Source organism: Aegilops tauschii, chromosome 4 (genome assembly GCF_002575655.3).
Source record: "Aegilops tauschii subsp. strangulata cultivar AL8/78 chromosome 4, Aet v6.0, whole genome shotgun sequence".
In the NCBI taxonomy this organism is placed as follows: Eukaryota; Viridiplantae; Streptophyta; class Magnoliopsida; order Poales; family Poaceae; genus Aegilops; species Aegilops tauschii.
Window position 1 is genome coordinate 427663404 of NC_053038.3, and position 19671 is coordinate 427683074.

Genomic DNA, 19671 nt, shown 5'->3' on the forward strand with positions numbered 1-19671 from the left:
AAATTAAGCCCAGTAGCTTCATCTGCGCCTTCCAATATGATTCCAGCCAGTTGTAACTTCCGGCCCATGTATGGCCCATGATTTCTTTCGGCCCATACGAGACCATTTGTAACTCTTGGCCCATTAACGGCCCATGGTGAATCTGGCCCGAAATGAACAGTGTACCCCTTTATACCCATTAACAGCCCATTATTCCATTGGGCTGTTTCCAACCCGTGTTATCTTTCGGCCTTCTCACGCCCATTTATTCTTGGGCTCATTTCCAGCATTCGGTTACTTACGGCCCGTCATTGGCCTTTTCTGCCTGTGGGCCAAATTCAGCCCGCGGTTACAATCGTCCCGTTTGCGGCCCGTTACTCCGTTGGGCCGTTTTCATAATGTCATCAAATACGGCCGATTAACGACGGCCTGTTATTGTCGGCCCATGAAAGAACGATTCCAAATCTAGCCCGTTTACGGCCCATAATGCGGTCTGTTATTGGCCCATGTTTGGCCTATCGATCATACGGCACGTAGAAGGCCCATTGATGCTACGCCCCATAGAAGGCCCATTGATGCTATGACCCATAGAAGGCCCATTCTTTCTACAGCCCTAAGAAGGCCCATTGTTTCTAGGGCCCGTAGGATGCCCATGGTAACTACAGTAAATATGTAGCCCGTGGTTACTGTGGCCTAGTTTTAATAAATAGGTTATTGCGGCCACTAGCAAACCGCGGAAAAAGAACTGCATTGACTACAAGCATACAAATAAACAAGACAACAAGGAAATAAATAAGCAAGCAACTTACGCTAGGCTATCACGGCTATTACACATATTACATCCACCAGGCATCAAAGTTTGCCACCAGTGCAAATATAGGGAACAAAGCAGCATATCATATACACTGGTTGTCAAAGTTTTTTTTGACCTGAACCTGTAGGGTATGGACCCCACAACAATTTTATTCCTCCCATAAAAAGTTTACATATGTACACAACTTACAAGGTCCAAGAGAACCAAAAAGGAAAAAAGGAAAAAACAACATGCTAACCTCAAGGTGGCAAAAAGGAAATCCATCTAAGCAGTTCCTCTTTAGACTTAGGCTTAATCCTATGAACCAAAATGGAAATGTCCAAAATAAAAGAAGACCTCCACCTACGAAAAGAAGGTCTAATATTCCTGAAAACCCTGTCATTCCTAACATTCCAGATGTTCCAACATGCCAGGAAAACCACTTCAGAGAAGAAAGGCTTGAAAAAATCCCTTCTGGCATGATAAGCAATGGCAATCATATCATCTCTAGCCATCCAATTGATTTGAAGATAATTCCAAACCCTGCAACCAAAGTTACATTGAAAAAAGAGGTGATCTCTATCCTCCTTGGTGTGTGTGGGACAGAGTACACAAAGGTTTGAATCAGATACATTCCAGTGCCTTCTTTCCAGCATATCCTGAGTCTTCAGCCGATCCATGATCATCATCCAAGCAAAGAACTTGATTCTCATAGTGCAACAACTAGCCCAAATCCAAGATAAAATTGGGTTGGCCACAATGTGCTTGTGCAAGGAGGAGTAATATTTCTTGGCAGAATAACCCTTGCCATCCTCTTTCCATACCCACGTACCATTCAACTGTAGGTTATGCTTGGAATGCAGGAGCAGATTTTGCAAAGACTGTAGCTCTCCAAAAGGTCTCTCAGAGAGAGGTAAATGAAATAAGGAAGTGAGGTCAGTCGAGTCAAAAACCTCAGCAGCAGAGATAAGAGGATCAATGGCAAATGAGAAAAGCCTGGCAAACCTTTGTTCAAGAGGGATACTAGAGTCCCCCAAGGACCAAGAATCAGACCGGAACAAAACAGTGTCACCCTTATTAACATGCACAACACTCACCATCCTGAACTTATCCATTAACTTGCATATATCCCTCCACCAGAAGGAGCCACAAATGATGGTAGCATGAGGAACTCTGCCATGGTAGCAAGTATTCCAAATGAGTTGGACCCAGGGCACATCAGCTTTATTGTAAGATTTGCTAGCATGTTTGAGAAGCAGAGCCTCATTCTGCAGCTTCAGATTCAAAATACCCAGGTCACCTTTGTTTTTGGGCCGGCAAACCAAACCCCAAGCAGCCATAGACTATATTGTTATGGTCTATAAACTGGTTGTTAAAGTTGGCGACCAGTGCAAATAAACGCCGTAGCAAAACAAGTCCAGAATTGAAACCACTTCAGAAGAGCTCAAGAAACAATATCCTGGGTACCCATAATGCTGGAAAGATGCTTAGCAAGCTTATTAACTTTCTCTTGTTTGGCGCTTAAATCCTCCAGCACTTGTTGTTGCACCAGAAAGTATGCATCTGAATTCTGCAGGGACTTCCTCAGTCCTTCGGCTTCCTGTCGCATAACATCTGATCGATGTCTTTCAACTTGAAGTTGAGACTCAAGAAGCCGAACTGATTCAGGCAGCGAGTTCGAAGAGCTGGTGCCAGCAGTAGTAGCCAGTTACTCGAACACTACATCAAGACATGACTTTGGGGTTGTCTCGGTGTCTTCAATATAGTTTTTATTAGCTTTCTTGGAGACCAACAGGGATGTCTCACTATCTTGAAGCTTATCTGCATTACTTCCTTTACCATTGCATAACGGGGTACTCTTCGCCAATATTTTATCCGCGTTCTAAAAGAGAAACAAACAAACACATCACAGGTTTACAATGTAGCATATGAAACTCATTTTGGTAAACCAGTTCAGTAGTAAGGTGGACAGGATAACAGCTTGAAACAAACATATATCTATGTAGTATGGTCACTGTATGGTCTATATCATTCTAGTTTATGTTGCCAAATCAAGATAGATACAGTTTGAACCATATCTATTTAAGACAAAGCAGCATAGACATAATATAAGTGTAGGAAACTACACAGCAATAACAACACTTGTAATGTGCATGGCATGAGAACATAACTGTTTATTCAATTGAAACTAAAATCAACATAGAGAAAGTTACAACAGCAAACACGTTAAAGAAACAGGTTTAAAACATACCTATTACGCCATTGGAGTTTCAATTGCATCCTTCAATTTGAAATTAGTTGGTATGAGTAAATACAGTGATGCAAGAGCAAAGTAGTATGAACCATAGCTACAGAACCTGACCTGAGAACAATTCTTCTTCTGCTTTAAGCGTTGACTTGGGGTTCGGAGTGGTGGTCCTCGTGCTTTGGGCACTGCAGTTGCCTTACTAACTGCTCGTGTTTGGGTGCTCTGTGGTGGAGACGGTGTTGTGTCAACTGGAACTGGGTTACTATCTGCTGGGGTTGGGGTTAGAAGGGGTGTAGCTGGTTCTCTGTCCAACTGGGTAGGGGTACAATCTGTGTGAGTCTTAGTTATGTGTGGTTGGGCTGATTCTTGGGCAAGTACAACCGTGTTTCTATCTGCATTGACAGGTAGCACAATCTTTTCTGAAGACCGTGTTTTTACTCCCACAGATACTGCCATCACCCGCTCCAATTGAAATGGCTTATAAACAAGAAAAGTAATTGAATGTACATACATTGTAAGATAGACAGGTGCAATGGATACTAGGGAAGAAAACAGGGCATGAAATAATTCACATTTATGTTGTCTAACAAAACAGAATAGCAGGACATAATTTCACATATATGATGGCTAATTAAACAGGATAGCATGACACAATTTCAAATGTATGATGGCTAACTAAACAGGATAGAATGACATAATTCAAAATATGATGACTATGTAAACAGGATGAGATGATATAACTATATTACGTCTTTAGAAAATGGGTTGGCATGCCATAATTTAGATACATGTTGTCTATCTAAACATCTTGGCATGATATAATTCAAATATATGATTTATATACTAAGCAAGTGAGCAGAGGGCAATCGCATATATGATGTGTCAACTAAGGAGATGGCATTCAATATTGTGCATATGATGTAAAAACTAAGCATTGCAATACAAGATATGCATGATATGAGTAATATAACCCTGCCAAGTTTGAGCATACACCTCAGGGGGATAATAGGACTGGTCATCTGCCTCTGAATCCTCCTCTGAAGACCTATCTGTAACCAGCAAGATATCTGCTTCAGCAGGTAGCATTGTCTGCTCTGAAGACCTTGTTTTCACTCCAGATTTCTCCATCACCAATTCAAATGGCTGATGCACAGGAAGAGTAGTTGAATATACAAACATTGTCGACAAATGCAACAAGAAATACAAAAAAGGACGACATGATATAATTCAGATATATGACGCTTGGCTAAACAGCATGGCATTGCATAATTCACATATATAATGCCCTGCAACAAGATAGCATCGCATAATTCACATATATAATGTCTTGCAACAAGATGGTATCGCATAATTCACATATATGGTAATTAGACACTAAACAGGTGGCATTCACACAAAGCATGTCTAAACTAAGCAAATGACATAGCAATGCAAGATACCATATGCACGATATGAGCAACATAACCGTGCCAAGTTCGAGCATGCACCTCGGGGGGAAATAGGACTGGTCAACTGTCTCTGAATCCTCCTCTGAGGAGCTATCCGTAACCAGCAAGACATGCGCTTCTTGAGATAGCATTGTCTGCTCTCAAGACCTTCTTTCCATTTCAGATTTTTCCATGACCATGCCGAATGGCTGATGCACATGAAGAGTAATTGAATGTACTAAAACTGTTGACAAATTTAACACGTAATAAAAAAATGATAGCATGATATAATTCACATATAAGATGACTGGCTAACTAGGGCGGCATTGCAAAACTCACATATATGATGCCTGGCTAAACAAGATGGCATTGCATGATTCACATATACGATAAAGAAACTAAACAGATGGCATTGAAACAAAGCATGTCTAAACTAAGTAGATGACATATTTGATGTATCCAGAAAGAAATGCAAGGCACCATATGCATGATAATACCAACATCAGCATGCCAAGTTAGAGCGAAGACCTCAGGGGGTAAATAAGAGTGGTCTTCTCCTTCTGAATCCCCCTCAGAACAGTTATCTTCCTCTTGATTATGACCCGAAATGGGTGGAGGGGGGCTGCCTTTGCGCCCACCATGGAGCGATGTCTGCATCAAATTTTATTGCCATGCAAGGCTCGTCTCTTTTGCTCTACATGTTCAGTTCCATTGTGTACAATAACTGACATGCATAGGAATAAAACATAGTGAGATTATGTAAGGAGTGCATGCACAAATCCAGAGTGATGGTAGCAAACTGTGGATAGACCCAAAACCAATGATAGCAGGCAGATAATAGCTTTAGTTAAAAATACACATAATGGCTCCTTTAATGTTTGTTTGCACCCAACATGAAACTCATAGTAGACACCCGAGATTAACCAGATAGTAGACAGATAGTATTGATTGCTGCCCCAGTATGTACCCCACAACCATTTCAAAACTCAAGTTTCAGCATTAGTTTGGACCTGACCCAGAGTCTAATAGGTGAACACGATGATAAAGTAGCATGTCATCATATTAAGCGATGCATAACGTAAGCAGACACGGAAGAGTGCGACCTCTCTTGTGGACCCGTGTAGTCGTCAAGGTCATCTGCTCAGTTGATGATGGTAATGCAGTTGTCGTGGCTGCCGGCGGCGGGGAAGAAGATCTGAGGCGGCGAAAGACAGTCTGGAGAGCGGATCCTAGCTGTGGTGAACCCTTCCGTCGTTGGAGCAGCTGAGCTGGGGTGGAACACAGCGCAGCAGGAGCAGGACAAACCACACAAGGTTTTCTTTGACACATATCTGTAATAGAAGTAATTGTGTAAGGGCTTGTTTGAATTTGAGGATTCTAACAATGCGGGGATAGGAAATAGACACGAATAGGATAGGAATGCACGTGCAAAACAGAGAATTTAAAAACACAGGATTTATGCCAATCTGGGTCTTTGATTGACAAGAATTGGAAGATCACAAGATGCAAAGAAGCAAGGTGAGATTAAGTCTTGTGCTTCATGAATAGGAATTTGAAAAGGAGGAGAAGTGGAAATTAAAATTCCTACGATTTTTCTTTCAAGGAGACACTAAAGGAACAAATCCTACAGTTTTCCTTTGCTCCATTCCTTTGAACCAAATTCATGAATAGTAGTACCATAGGAAACTTTCCAATTCCTATGTTTTTCTTCACTTTTCCTTTTAAGCACTGGCGATCCTAGTAGGCAGGCTTGAGCAAGGAAAAGCCTACACTCAAAAAATGTTTTTCTGCTACTTCTAGTACTTTGGACTCAGGCCACTGCCCTACTAGCTCAACTCCTAGGCCCATCGACAAATGCACGGCTCAAACACGCAGAGATTAATAATGATGGCATTCAAGAGAGTCCATCATGGATAGCTAAGTTGCCTGGTACCTCACTGCTTGTCATATAGTAGGAGAAACTAATCGTATTTCACGTTACTGCGTGTGCTCAGTGGACAATATATATCTTAGGCGTCTAGAGATGGAGCCCGGGGTACTGCTCCGCTGTGATGGAGGGTTTCGTCGTTGGAGCAGCTCCGGTGAGTTGTACGATGCCGAGGCTGAAGCAGGACAAGAGAGACAACGTTAACCTGAGTGGAATTCTAATAGCATCTCCAATAGATGACGTAAAATACGTAACCACAAAGTGCTAGATGTAAAATACTTCAGCCGCTCATCTCTGAACTTAACTGCCGAAACTGAATGTAACTGTCGAAACTGAACTTAACTGTCGAAACTGAATTTTTCTGTCGAAACTGAACGCACTACTAGCAGAAAAGCAGTAGCAGCAGCAGCAGCGCGTGCGAGAGCCGGGCCAGCTGGTCGTGTAGCAACATCAGGTGAGGCTACCCTGAGCCGCCAGCCACCACCGGCCAAATAGCCGCCCCCCGCCGCCCCGCCCGCCCCGAAACCACTCCCCACCGCCGCCCCGGCCATCCCTCTAGCCCCCCTGTGCCGAGATTTTTCTCTGGCGATCCTCACGCCACCGCCCCACCACCACCCCCACCCTGAACCCTAAGATAGATAGTGGGGTACCTCTTCGGTGAGCCCCCCTCCCCGCTGCGGCTGGTTCTTCCTTAACTCCGGCGAGCCCCCCACCCCCTGAAAATCGACTGACCCAAAAGTCGATTCAGTCGACTGAAGTGTAGCTAAATCAGAGCAGCATCGCAAACAAGAGCAAGAGCGAGAGCAGCAGCGTGAGCAAGAGCAAGAGCAATAGCAAGAGCAGACCAAGTAGGGGGCCGAGAGCAAGAGCAGAGCAGCAGCGCGAGCGAGAGCTAAAGCAGCAGCAGCTCCTACTGACGTGGACGTCACCGCTGAGGGAGCGACGCCGTGGAGGAAGTGGCACAAAAGTGGCACAAAAAAAGTAACATAATATTTATGCATGACATAAAAGTGGCACAAAAAAAGGGGGCCAATAAACCAGGACGCAGGCAGCATGATCAATTTTTGCCAGGGCTACTATTGGTGGCCTTTGTATTTAAATATGGACGGCGTGGAGTAGTACTATCTTTATCTTAGCCTCGTAGGGCTCTCCTAGCGCCTAGGCTCGCCTCCCCGCCTCGCCCACCGGATCCCGCCATGGATAATCCCTTAGATCCCAGGATCCCGCGGGCTACCCTCTCGATGCGGCCCGCAGCACTACTGCCTTTGAGCGAAACCCACATGTGTTTAAGAGGGGATCCATTGCTCTGGAATCACAGATAGGTGGCGCCGGAAGACATACCAGGGCTGCGTTTCAGGTGGTGGGCAGCAAGGGAAAATCGGATCGAGGAAGCGTCGCATCGATTGGAGAGAAGTTCCAAGGAGCTGCACCTGGTGCAGCACAAGGCGGAGGCGCAAGTCGATCTCAGGGGAGAGATCCTGAGGGATGTCAGCATCTGGCAGCGTCGCATTGATTTCGAGCTAGGGCTAATGGCAGAGATCATATTCATGGAGTCGACTACGGAGGAAAGAACGCGCATGCCTGCGCAATGGCATGAGCAGCCGGTGCAACTGTTCAAATGGGCGGTAGGAGAAGACAAATCCCGGGACCAGTTGCGGCGGCGCAACTGGGCATGCATCATAGGCGAGGTGAGCTGCCCTCCTTCCCCGGCAGCGATGGAGTGACCTAGTCGGTTGCTGCTGCAGTGAACTCGCAACGCTATGTCGGTTTGCAACCTTGACAATCACTCCATCTATATGTATTGTTTTCCTGTAAAAAATACTTGGTCGTTCCGAAAAAGATGGTAATTGATTTATCATTAGTTTTAGAATGCTTGGTCGTGACAATCAACCGAAGCCACAACCAGAAGTCCCCATCGCGTTAGTACTATACGGTCGGTCGCACCAACAGACGGTCGGTCGGACCCGCGTCTCACCGAAGGGACACGCATCGGCTTGGTCTGACATGTACGACCAGTTACATCACTGACTTGTGCGACCGCATTTGAGGAGTGTAGTGCTCCCTCTATCTCGGTTTACAAGTCTTGCACGTGTACCTAGGTCGTTAATTTGACCAACTTAATAAGAGGCATACATTATGAAAAATATATCATTACAAACTTCAAATATTCTATTTTTTAATGATATATTTTTATATTAAACATTTTATGTTCTAGTACTAAACTCATCGGGAGTACTTGAAATTTATGTTCCACTAAACTCATCGGGAGCCGTTTCGGGCCTCGAAACCAAAACCATCAATTAATCTTTACCTTGTTCCCATCACAATACAAAGTACTAGTGCTACAATTAAGTGCAAGCCTGCTCACACCTACCAGTATGTACCTAACCTGAACATGTTCCCACTATGCTGGTTTTAGTACTAGTGCTAGTACTTAGGTTATAAAAAGGGGAACTACCTAACCGAAAATTACTCTACCTTCCTCCTCATAAGTCCTCCTTCTTTGTCCTTCCTTGCCATGGCCGGTGTGCAGAGCTCTAGGTCGAGAACTACTCGTAACCAGGGAGCGGCAACCATGGTTGCGGAAAAAAAGAGAGGGCTCGCCGCCACGCAGAGACCTCGAAAGATCTCTCATGGGCAGGCGATGGCTCCAAGGAGTGCCCTAGCCACGGAGGCGAACATGCCGAGCTGGCGGCGCTGGAGTCGTTATCCCTCGACAGCATGCCCGATCAGCTCAATAAGCACCTCAATAAGCAGAAGGAGTTGATCCACGGCTTGGTGGAGCTGCTGAAGGAGAGCCTCGACGACATGCCCGCTGAGCTCAATGAGCAGGGGGAGTTGACCGCCAGCTTGGTGATGCTGCTGAAGAAGAGCATTGCCTCGGAGAATAAGGCGACCGGGGAAATCCTACAACTTCAGGAGGACAAGGCGAAGCTCTGCCACGAGCTCGACCTGCTGAAGGAGGAGAACGCCAGCTGGAAGAAGCTACATGAGAATAGTAGTTCCTCGATGAAGATGCTGCAGGCCCTTGTACAGATGATGAAGGCTCGCGTCGAGAAATCCCACGTCATGGACACAATGAAGAATATGGCGGAGGAGACGTGCAAGGAGATGGAGGTCGTGGAGGCAACGAAGAAGCAGTTACGACTCCGCGGCCAGCAACCCTTCATGTGGTGAGAGTAGCGCCCCAGACTTGTGTGTGCGTCTTCCTTGTTTTTTTGGCCTGATAATCTTCTTCTTCTTTTGCTCCTGTGTTTCTTCTTTTGCTTCGGGTGTTTCGCCACACGTATCACCTTCTCTATGAGGCATGAATAGAACAATGCTAAAAATGAGATGACTAGCAAATTAGATCATTCTTTATCGCCAATAGAACAATGCCTCTTGCTAGTAATATATAATAAGAGTAGAGAGTAGAGGATATGGCACTGGGCTGCCGTGTTTTGTGCTCCTCCATCGTACTCCAGTGGAAAACTTGAGTATACCGCACGGTTCTTTGCTCCTCCTCAGGTCGTTGGCACATTCGTACGAGCAGTCAAATCACAAGGCCCCGCCTTCCAGCAGTAATGAGCCGTCAAATCACAAAGGCCCTCGCCTCTCTTGAAACTGACCTAGCTAGACTGCCCCACCCTCTAGCCTTTTAAAGAATGTATAATTTTGTACAGTAGTAGGATCGATGGATTGCAGCATGGAGCAAAACTGACAAGATGAAATTAAAGAAAAAAATGTGGTACATATAGAGAGCGCTCGTCGCCAAATTATGCATACAGTACTATTAAAAAAGTTAGTACATGCTTAAATGGGGTGCTAAATTCTATTAAATAAATTAGCATGCCTATTTAATGTAGCGACCGGACCTTAAACGGTCAAGTATCTGTGCTTCAGTGTCATTCCTGGATCGGTAATGCTGACACACACAGTACTCGAAGGATTTATAACAGAGTAGCAATCACACACTTATTACATCGAATGTCTCAAAAGAGAACTTATTACCATAAATATGGCTTAAGGCCATCTAACATGATAACAGCGGACGGTTTGAAAGATAAAGTGAGTCCATCAACTCCAACGGCATAGCTGAGTGCATGAAAACGGCCTAGCGAACCTTACTCCTTGTCTGAAAAGTCTGCAACATGATACGTTGCAGCCCGAAAACGGGTCAGCACATGGAATATGCTGGCAATATAACACAGTAGAGCAATGAACAGATAAATGCTATCACTATATGCATATATGGCTGGTGGAGGCTCTAGGGTTATATGATTTTGCGAAAAGCCATTTTTTTCCTACAACAAAGGAATAAGTTTTATTAAACTATCATGGTAGTTGAAACATCATTGAGAAGGTACCTCCAACTCAATCCCAATTAAAAGTAATTATCAACCCAACAAATTTAATTAGAGTGATGAGATACAATAGGATAATCCAAGTACTAGATACTCAAGATGTCCATAACCGGGGACACGGCTAACCATGATTGGTTTGTACATTCTGCAGAGGTTTGCGCACTTTTCCCCACAAGACTCGATCTCCTCCGTTGGATTTCTCGCACTACAAGGTGTTTGAGAAACGGATGACCGAGACACAGTCTTTCAGAAGCATTAACTCTTTACTTCGGGTGGACAGTTACACCTACTTTCCCTCTACATCTGCTAGCCCACCATTGAAAGAGGTCACACAACATACTCAACTATGCCAGAGCCCATAATGGCTTGTGGCTGCACACGGAAGTTTCTAGCATGAAATATCTCACGATCCCTTTGAGCCTGGGTGGCGGACCGTAGGAGGATCACACGGTATATCCCCGGGATCTCCTAGGACAACACTGGACTCCCCACGCCCCCCTCTTTATAAGGCACCAGCCCGAGCCGCCCTACAGTCCACCCCGCGCCCCAGCCCAGCGGCCGCCCCGCGCCCGAAACCCTAGCCGCCACCGCCTCGGTTCCAGCGCCACGCCGCCGCACAAGCCGCCGCCGACTTCACCGGAGTTAGCCGCCGCCACCATTTTTTTTCGTCTGTTTATTTCGGTAAACCGTAGATCTAGATCCGGTTTTTTTTAGTTTCCGGTTTAATTTATTAGATCGGTTTTTCCGTCGGTTTACTTATTTTGCGGATGTTCATTCATTCGTTCGTTTAAACGAACGCCGTTCACCCGTTAGTCACAGACAGCGAACGTTTGTTCGTTAGCCTGTTCGTCAGTTTTTCTTTTTCCAGGGTTTTTCGCGATTATTTCCGATCGTGATTTCTGACCCAATTTTCATTTTAGTTTATCTTTTCACTCTTTTATCGGAATCAGGCGGTTCAAGCGCCTAGATCTTCGTCTCGAAGCCCTCTTTCTGTTTAACCAACTTGAACAAGATTTTGGTACTGTAAAATTTGACTTTAGTCTAGATTAGTAATTGGATCTTGTTTCTTTCGCAGTTTGAGTTTCGTTGCTCCGTTTGATTCGATTCTTTTTGCAAACCGGAGTTCTTCAGTTGAACTTTCTGGTTAGATCTCCTAATTTGAGTTTTACCCGTGCATATTTGCTTGATTGCTTATGTATGCTATTGGTTGTTTGCGATAGAATTCCCGGAGTGCGAAGCGTGCTACTACGAGTCACTAGGTTTTGCGGATCGTCAACAAGGCAAGTAACACATTGATCATACTCTTTTCATACCCAGTTTTTATGCATTAGTTACAATCCTCAAACATTGCATGTTAGGATGTGTTTAACTTGTGGGTTTGGGAAGTAGTTGATGAGGTAGAACCTATTGCCCTGTTTATTATCAAACCCTGGGAGTTACTTCTACGTATGCTTATAATGCCATGCTATGCTCGTAGACGTGGATTGGGTTTGAGTGTATCCATGACAGACGTGAGTTGTTAATTAATGGTTCAACTTAAGGTGGCTACTTTAATACACATCTGGGTGGATTGCTTGTTTGGGCACCTGGGGAATCCAGTGTTGTCCTAGGAGATCCCGGGGATATACCGTGTTTTCCTCCTACGGTCCGCCACCCAGGCTCAAAGGGATCATGAGATATTTCATGCTAGAAACTTCCGTGTGCAGCCACAAGCCATTATGGGCTCTGGCATAGTTGAGTATGTTGTGTGACCTCTTTCAGTGGTGGGCTAGCAGATGTAGAGGGAAAGTAGGTGTAACTGTCCACCCGGAGTAAAGAGTTAATGCTTCTGAAAGACCGTGTCTCGGTCATCTGTTTCTCAAACACCTTGTAATGCAAGAAATCCAACAGAGGAGATCGAGTCTTGTGGGGAAAAGTGCGCAAACCTCTACAGAGTGTACAAACTAATCGTGGTTAGCCGTGTCCCCGGTTATGGACATCTTGAGTATCTAGCACTTGGATTATCCTATAGTATCTCATCACTCTAATTAAATTTTTTGGGTTCATAATTACTTTTAATTGGGATTGAGTTGGAGGTACCTTCTCAGTGATGTTTCAACTACCATGATAGTTAAATAAAACTTATTCCTTTGTTGTAGGAAAAAATGGCTTTTCGCAAAATCATATAACCCTAGAGCCTCCACCAGCCATATATGCATATAGTGATAGCATTTATCTGTTCATTGCTCTACTGTGTTATATTGCCAGCATATTCCATGTGCTGACCTGTTTTCGGGCTGCAACGTATCATGTTGCAGACTTTTCAAACGAGGAGTAAGGTTCGCTAGGCCGTTGTCATGCACTCAGCTATGCCGTTGGAGTTGATGGACTCACTTTATCTTTCAAGCCTTCCGCTGTTATTGTGTTAGATGGCCTTAAGCCATATTTATGGTAATAAGTTCTCTTTTGAGACATTCGATGTAATAAGTGTATGATTGCTACTCTATTATAAATCCTTCGAATACTGTGTGTGTCAGCATTACCGATCCAGGGATGACACTGAAGCACAGAGACTTGACCGTTTGAGGTCGGGTCGCTACATTTAATTCTTGGGTTCTTATTATTTATGCCACTAGTTTGTGTATCACTACTTTGTTTTGCCATTAGAAGTTACAACTACTCAAAAATGCCATCGATCCGTGAGATGCATGCTCAAAAATGCAATTAGATATCTCAAAAATGCCATTGTTAAGTTAGATGTTTGCTCAAAATGCCATTAGACTTTGTGATTTTCACGTCAAAACCGTTGACCATGTTACATGACAAAAATAAGCCAATTCTCACAATGATAAGTGTGGTCCCGCTTGTCAGGAGTAACCAAGTGAACAATTTTACAGGAAAATAAGAACGCTGTTGGGATCAAGTAGGCCCCACACATTATTTGTCTGTAGTGACATAGAGGGAGAGCTGGCATGTTGGTCCATGGTATTTATGTCATTATAACATGGCAAAAGAGATTTGAGTCACAATAATGGTGTCCAGCACAACACACCCCTCAAATAAAACTAAGCACCCTGAAATTCTTTAACAAAACTAAGCACCCTGAAATTCTTTGACAACTAAACTGCTGGCTATATGATGTTGGCCATATATATTGTACGTATATAATGTGAAGAAACGAGTGGTAGTCGTAGTACTATACCAACTAAAAGATGAACTGTAAGAAATACTAGTATGTACGTACTGAGGAGTTAAAGTAATAAGAAGAAACATAACATAGTTCTGCTGGGGGCTCAGCACAACACACCCCTCAAATAAAACTAAGCACACCAGAAATTAAACTAAGCAACTAATTCGGTAGACACTGCATTAGAACCGCCATGAGTTCATGAGCAACGACACTGCCACCTTACTCGAATCGTCCTTTTCCTTCTTCCTCCTGGCCGATACTTCTTTGCTTGAACCGCACACTTGGCTCTTGCTCTTCATCCAACCCTTATAGATATTGAAACAAAGGTAGCCATCCATTGCAGCGTAGTGCATGTGGTCTATATCTAGTACATTCAACTCCCATGCACGATGAAACGTGTGCGGAAGTTTCCTCAGTTTACCGTACGAAGGATGAACCATGGCTCCTGCCAGGGTCAGCAATGAAGGCTTATCACGGGAGGACACTAGCCCATTATTCTGGAGGTCGAAGGGTTTGCCTAAAATGAGGCCTATCCGTTCCAGGACTCTTATGTCGTTCGTAAAGTCTACAGTAACGAATTTGACTTGGCCGCCCTTGAGGAACTTCTTAAATTCCTCGCACTCAACGTCGGCATGGCATATGTCGTAGACCAAGCATAAGTCATGCACGCAAACCTGGAACATGGCGGGCTTCTTCCTCTCTTCCTCCTTTAGATTCTTCTCTTTTCCCAGGACTATGGTGTACTCAACATCTAGCCCAGCGACCACTCATCATTTGAGTTTTCGAACATGCTTCTGAAGCGATCAAGGCATCCTTTCACCGTCGCGGAAGAACGGGTGTAGATGACGTCGAACTCATGGCCGGTGATGGTTATAACCTTGTACTCACCGCCGACCATGAAGATTTGGGGCGCCATGGATTTGGGAGGAGGGTTAGGATTAGTGGAACTGCCGTAATGTGAAAGGACGGGATGACTAGGAGCGGTTTATCGATTGTAAAAATGCCGAGTTGGGGGGCGCGTGCGAACGGCAGGGTAGTGGCTTGCCTGGTGGATAAATGGATTCATGCACAGTACTATGGGGGCCCAATTAGATGTCATGTCTACTCGATGCCCAATTAAATGGCTTTCGATGTCATGTCAAGCGTCGGGAAAATTACAGGTGATACGAAGCTTCCGAGAGCCCTTGGATCTGAGATCGAACGGTTGCATGGCGTGATTCTAGACCTATGGGTGAATATCCTATCCTGGAGGGTTATTCTGCAAATTTTCAGCAACTTAAAATGCGACCGTTCGATCTCAGATCCAAGGGCTGCCAGTAGCCCGTATCATGGTCGCGCCTACCATGACCGTCGCCTCGCTCGCACGGTCGCGCCCTTGGAGATTTATCACGGTGCGTTAGGCTACCTAATGTTGGCATGTCATACATAGTCATCACTTAGTCACTCAACAAGGTTAGCTATAAGGTTGGCTATAAGAGTATTTTTTGTTTACTTCTCTCTATCTCTTTCTTCGTAGTATTTATTGCATTTGCCAAGGAGTGACCTCTTCCAATGAAATGGTGTGCTATGGGCATTAAATGGCTTAGCAACTCAAGGCCCCAATGCATAGGTGCTTAGTTTTTTGTTGCTAAGTTTGCTTCATCTAGGTACACACGCTTAGCACCGTTTCTTCCTGGGGTCACCAAACTAGTCTCTCTCTTCTTAATTAACTTGCCACATCAGACTTTATGCCTATGTGGCAGGCTTAGCACCTGTAGGATCAAGTACAATAGTGGGCTTTACATGGCATTTTTGCATATGTGGGGGAAAGAGGCAAGGAAAAAGTGGACGAGTGGGCTCTCAAGCAAGAGCCAGCCTCTACATGGTGGAGCATCGGGAGAGGCACCTATATGGAGGTGTTCAGGAATCGGGAGACTCACGCCGGTCGTAGCGCCACAGTTAAAATGATAATGGCAAGTCAAATCACCAGGCCCCACCTGTCTAGCAGTAACTCGCTGTCAAATCACACAGCCCTACGTTTGTAGCAGCCTACTCCCTCATCTTCTCCCGTCTTTGTCGAACCGACTAGGAGGAACTGCCCCGCCTACCGCACGGGAAAAGCCCCGCCCTCGACTTTTAAATAGTACAATATAGTAATTTTGTATCCATGGATTGCGCCATGGAGCAAAGCCTCAAGAAAACGGCGGCACACATTTACGGAGTAGAGTATACAACACGCCCGTCGCGTTCGCGTCGCACCCCAGACGGTCGGTCGGTCTGGCACGCCGCTCTCCAAATGGAACGCACGTCATATTGCGTTTGCACACACATGTGGGACCGCAATTGAGAACCGACCATAGGCACACTCCCCGGCCCCGCAAGTCGGGTGAGTTAATACAAGAGAGAGACGAGCGATAGTACTAGAGAAGTGTTGTACAGACGTTGGTGCCTGGACGATCCCTGCATGACACGGAAGATCAGTTCGTCCATGCATGAGACCGGACTCCAGCAGACACGCCTGGATTGGCTATCGTCTACATATCGTGCAGGCTGTGTTGTACAGGGTTGTAGTTCTGGTGAGAAATCTAAAAAAAGGTTTCTTGTCATCTCGCAAAATTAGGTGTCATGTGCTTCGGATCACTTCGAGGGTTAAACAGTGACAACTGAGTTCCTCCAAGGCGCTAGTCATGGGGGCCACATGAACGAAGACTACTCGGCTGCCATCTATGTCAAGTCGGCTATGTTAATTAGGGCATCTATCGATGGACCCCTTTTCTACGAGTTTATCTTTAATTTGAGCTTTGATCCTCGTCTAGTTTGTCCATCAGGATTCATGTTGTCTCCTTTGGGCAGTGAGGTTATGGTTTCTTGTCATGTTATAATCCGGTGCTTCAGATCAAAATGAGGACAACTGCGCCTCCGGGGCACGTGCATGAAGACAGTCATTGAAGAGGTCAAGCCGGCTCCGGTAGAGAAAAGAAAACTAGCAGTACTCCACTATATAGGCAGGATCCTCCATGCTTGCTTGCTAGTGTTGCTCTCTTCACACTGTCTCGTCCTCTCCAGATCTAAACACGATAGCGGTGGCCACACACTCTCTCTCTGCTCACCGCTGGTCATAGATCCAGCCCGATCCTCTCCGCCGGGGAAGGTGAGAAGGTGCAATGTTCACGCGATCGTCCTCGGCGACGGCTCTTACCCACTGCCGACGCGTCTCGATTAGCGTGCCTTGCCATTCTCTCCCAAGCACCGCTGGCTAGGGAGGGCCTCCGACCCCTTCTTCCTCGCTGCCGTAGTGTGGGCACATCCGGCCTCCCGCCACCCACCAAGCGACATCCCGGCGACCCTCAGGTATAACTTCCTTCGAAACCGGCCTTGCTCTACTTCCCGAGCTCCTGACATCACTGCATTTGTATCTTTTACTATTTCTGAGGCCCCCTCGTAGATAGGATCGATCGGCTGTTTGAAATCCACCTAAATTTTTACTGTTAAGAGGTAAAACTAGTTCATGCACTCGAATCTAGTACTACTTGGTTCAAACATGGAAGAAAGGGGGTGGGGGTGGGGGAAGATTTGTTACCTGAATCTAGGACTTGGTCGAAAGAGGAAATAATGGGGGCGAAAAGTAGCAGAGACTGGCTATCCAACTGGTCTCTAGTTCTAATAGGGAAATAAAGGGAAACGCAGTACAAACTCAATATAAACCCGATCTATTGGTTGAAAAAGGAAAGAAACTCAGGACTGGGGGACAAGTCAACAGAGTACAATGTCCACACTAATATCTAGCAATGCTGCTGCTTTAGAAATTGCTACTGTCCTTGTAGGATTGCCATTCAGATAAGGAACATGCTTCTTCTCATTTGATGTATGTTTCATCACTTGTTTGTCACCCTCCTTTCCACCTTTTTTGTGCAAACAGAGACATACATTTCACGATTGATATTAGTTGAACTAGACAAATGATATCCAAATTATAGTTGAACATTCTAGGAGCTTCACAACCAACCTTGATGTTGCTCAATTTTATTGCAACTAATGAAGAAGAAGCTCTGTGGGTTTCGTTTTCTGATGGAAATGGAACCGGGGCTGGAGCCCTTTTCTTCAAAAAATGAAGAAGAAGCTGCTAGCTCATGGGACATTGCTTCATTTTAGGTGAACTGCACCAAAAGGTCCCATGAATTGCACCATCCATGTTGGTGACTGGTGTCATCCCTTCTACGATGGCGTTGACTGCAGACATGGTTCCCATCACGAGGTATGTTCCTTTTTGGTCTGACCGTTTGCCAAAGATCCTGCATGTTGAGTCTGCTCTTGTGCTACTGTCTTGGCACTACCATGATAAAGCAGTAATGTTGTTATTTTGCACCTTAATCTAGTGGCACTATTAATTTGAGGCAATGTTTTGGCACCGCTAGTGGCACTGATTTTTTTTATATGTCAAAAGAGGGGGTTTCCTCCGATTTCATTAAAGAAATCCAACCATAGAGAACCATTATCCAACAACATCTCAGTGTAAACGGGCAGTTATGCAACTACTACTAGAACGGACTGAGTACTAGCAGGTGACAAGTTCGCCACATAAGCTAGGCAGGTAGGGGGACGCAGCACCAGCTAGACCAAGTTTGGATTACAACCCACATGCTACCACAGAAACATCATAGGGGAAGATAGGGACTGAAAGAGCCAGCTTCAGCATCCCAGTCTAAGCACCCCCGGCCTCCATCCTTGCGACGCACGGTACACATCGTTTGCCACCTGCTCGACCCTAGTGCCACTGATAAAATGAATTAATAATACAGTTAAACTAGAGCGAGTGTCCTCTCTATCATTTCATTTCCAATGTAGATAAAGAAAGTGCTTCTGTTTGTTAGTATATGTTTCATCAACTAGTCCCATTGTTAATGTTTATGCGTTTCTGCAAACTGGGGTGCTTAATTTTAGTTGATCTGCACAAAAATAGAGATTGGAATGTCTTAAGGCCCCTCCTTGTACTACCGCTGTACACTGATGTTCATCACTGGCAGAAGGTGTATCGGGGAGACTTGGTTCGATTTCCAGTATGAGGCGTACCGTATGAGGCGTCGCAGGGCCCATCTCGCCCTCGCAGCATGGCATACTATGATACTATCACAATATTTTCTTCTGTTTATTAGTGTATGTTTCATCAACAAGTGCCACTATAATGTAATCACGCCTTTTCATTATCTGTGCAAACAGGGTTATTCAGCTGCATTTTGGTGGAACTGCACAAATGTACAGATGGAACCGGCATATATGCAGAGTGCGAAATGCCAAGTAAAAATTACTGACACCAACCCTGCTCCATCTAAGAATTGGCATCCACCACCATCATTGGGATGTGTGGCGCTCACTATGGACGGATCTTTCTCGGCAGCAAATCCTCTAACCAAATACTAGTAGCTTAGACTTAAAAAATACTAGTAGCTTATATTGGCAGTTTTCTAGGGTGTACTCTTTTCTGAAAGAAGCACCAATCTATTTTTCTTTATTTCTACACAGTGTCACAACTTTGACCCAAAGGTACAGAGCTATTTTAGGGTGATTGGCGTAGTACTCGGAGACTGATTGTAAGCATGATTTTTATTAGCTGTCACACTGATTGTAAGCATGAGCAGATGGAAGATTAGGTTAGTGCAAAGCTTACCATAAACCCTACTAACATCGTTGAAACGAGGCGAGCGTCGAGGGAACCGTGGAGAACAGCGGGGAAGCAACATCGCGCCATCCGGCCTCCTCTTGCGGTGGGAGAACGAATACTCCTGTGGCTCCGGCTGGCTCTGCACCC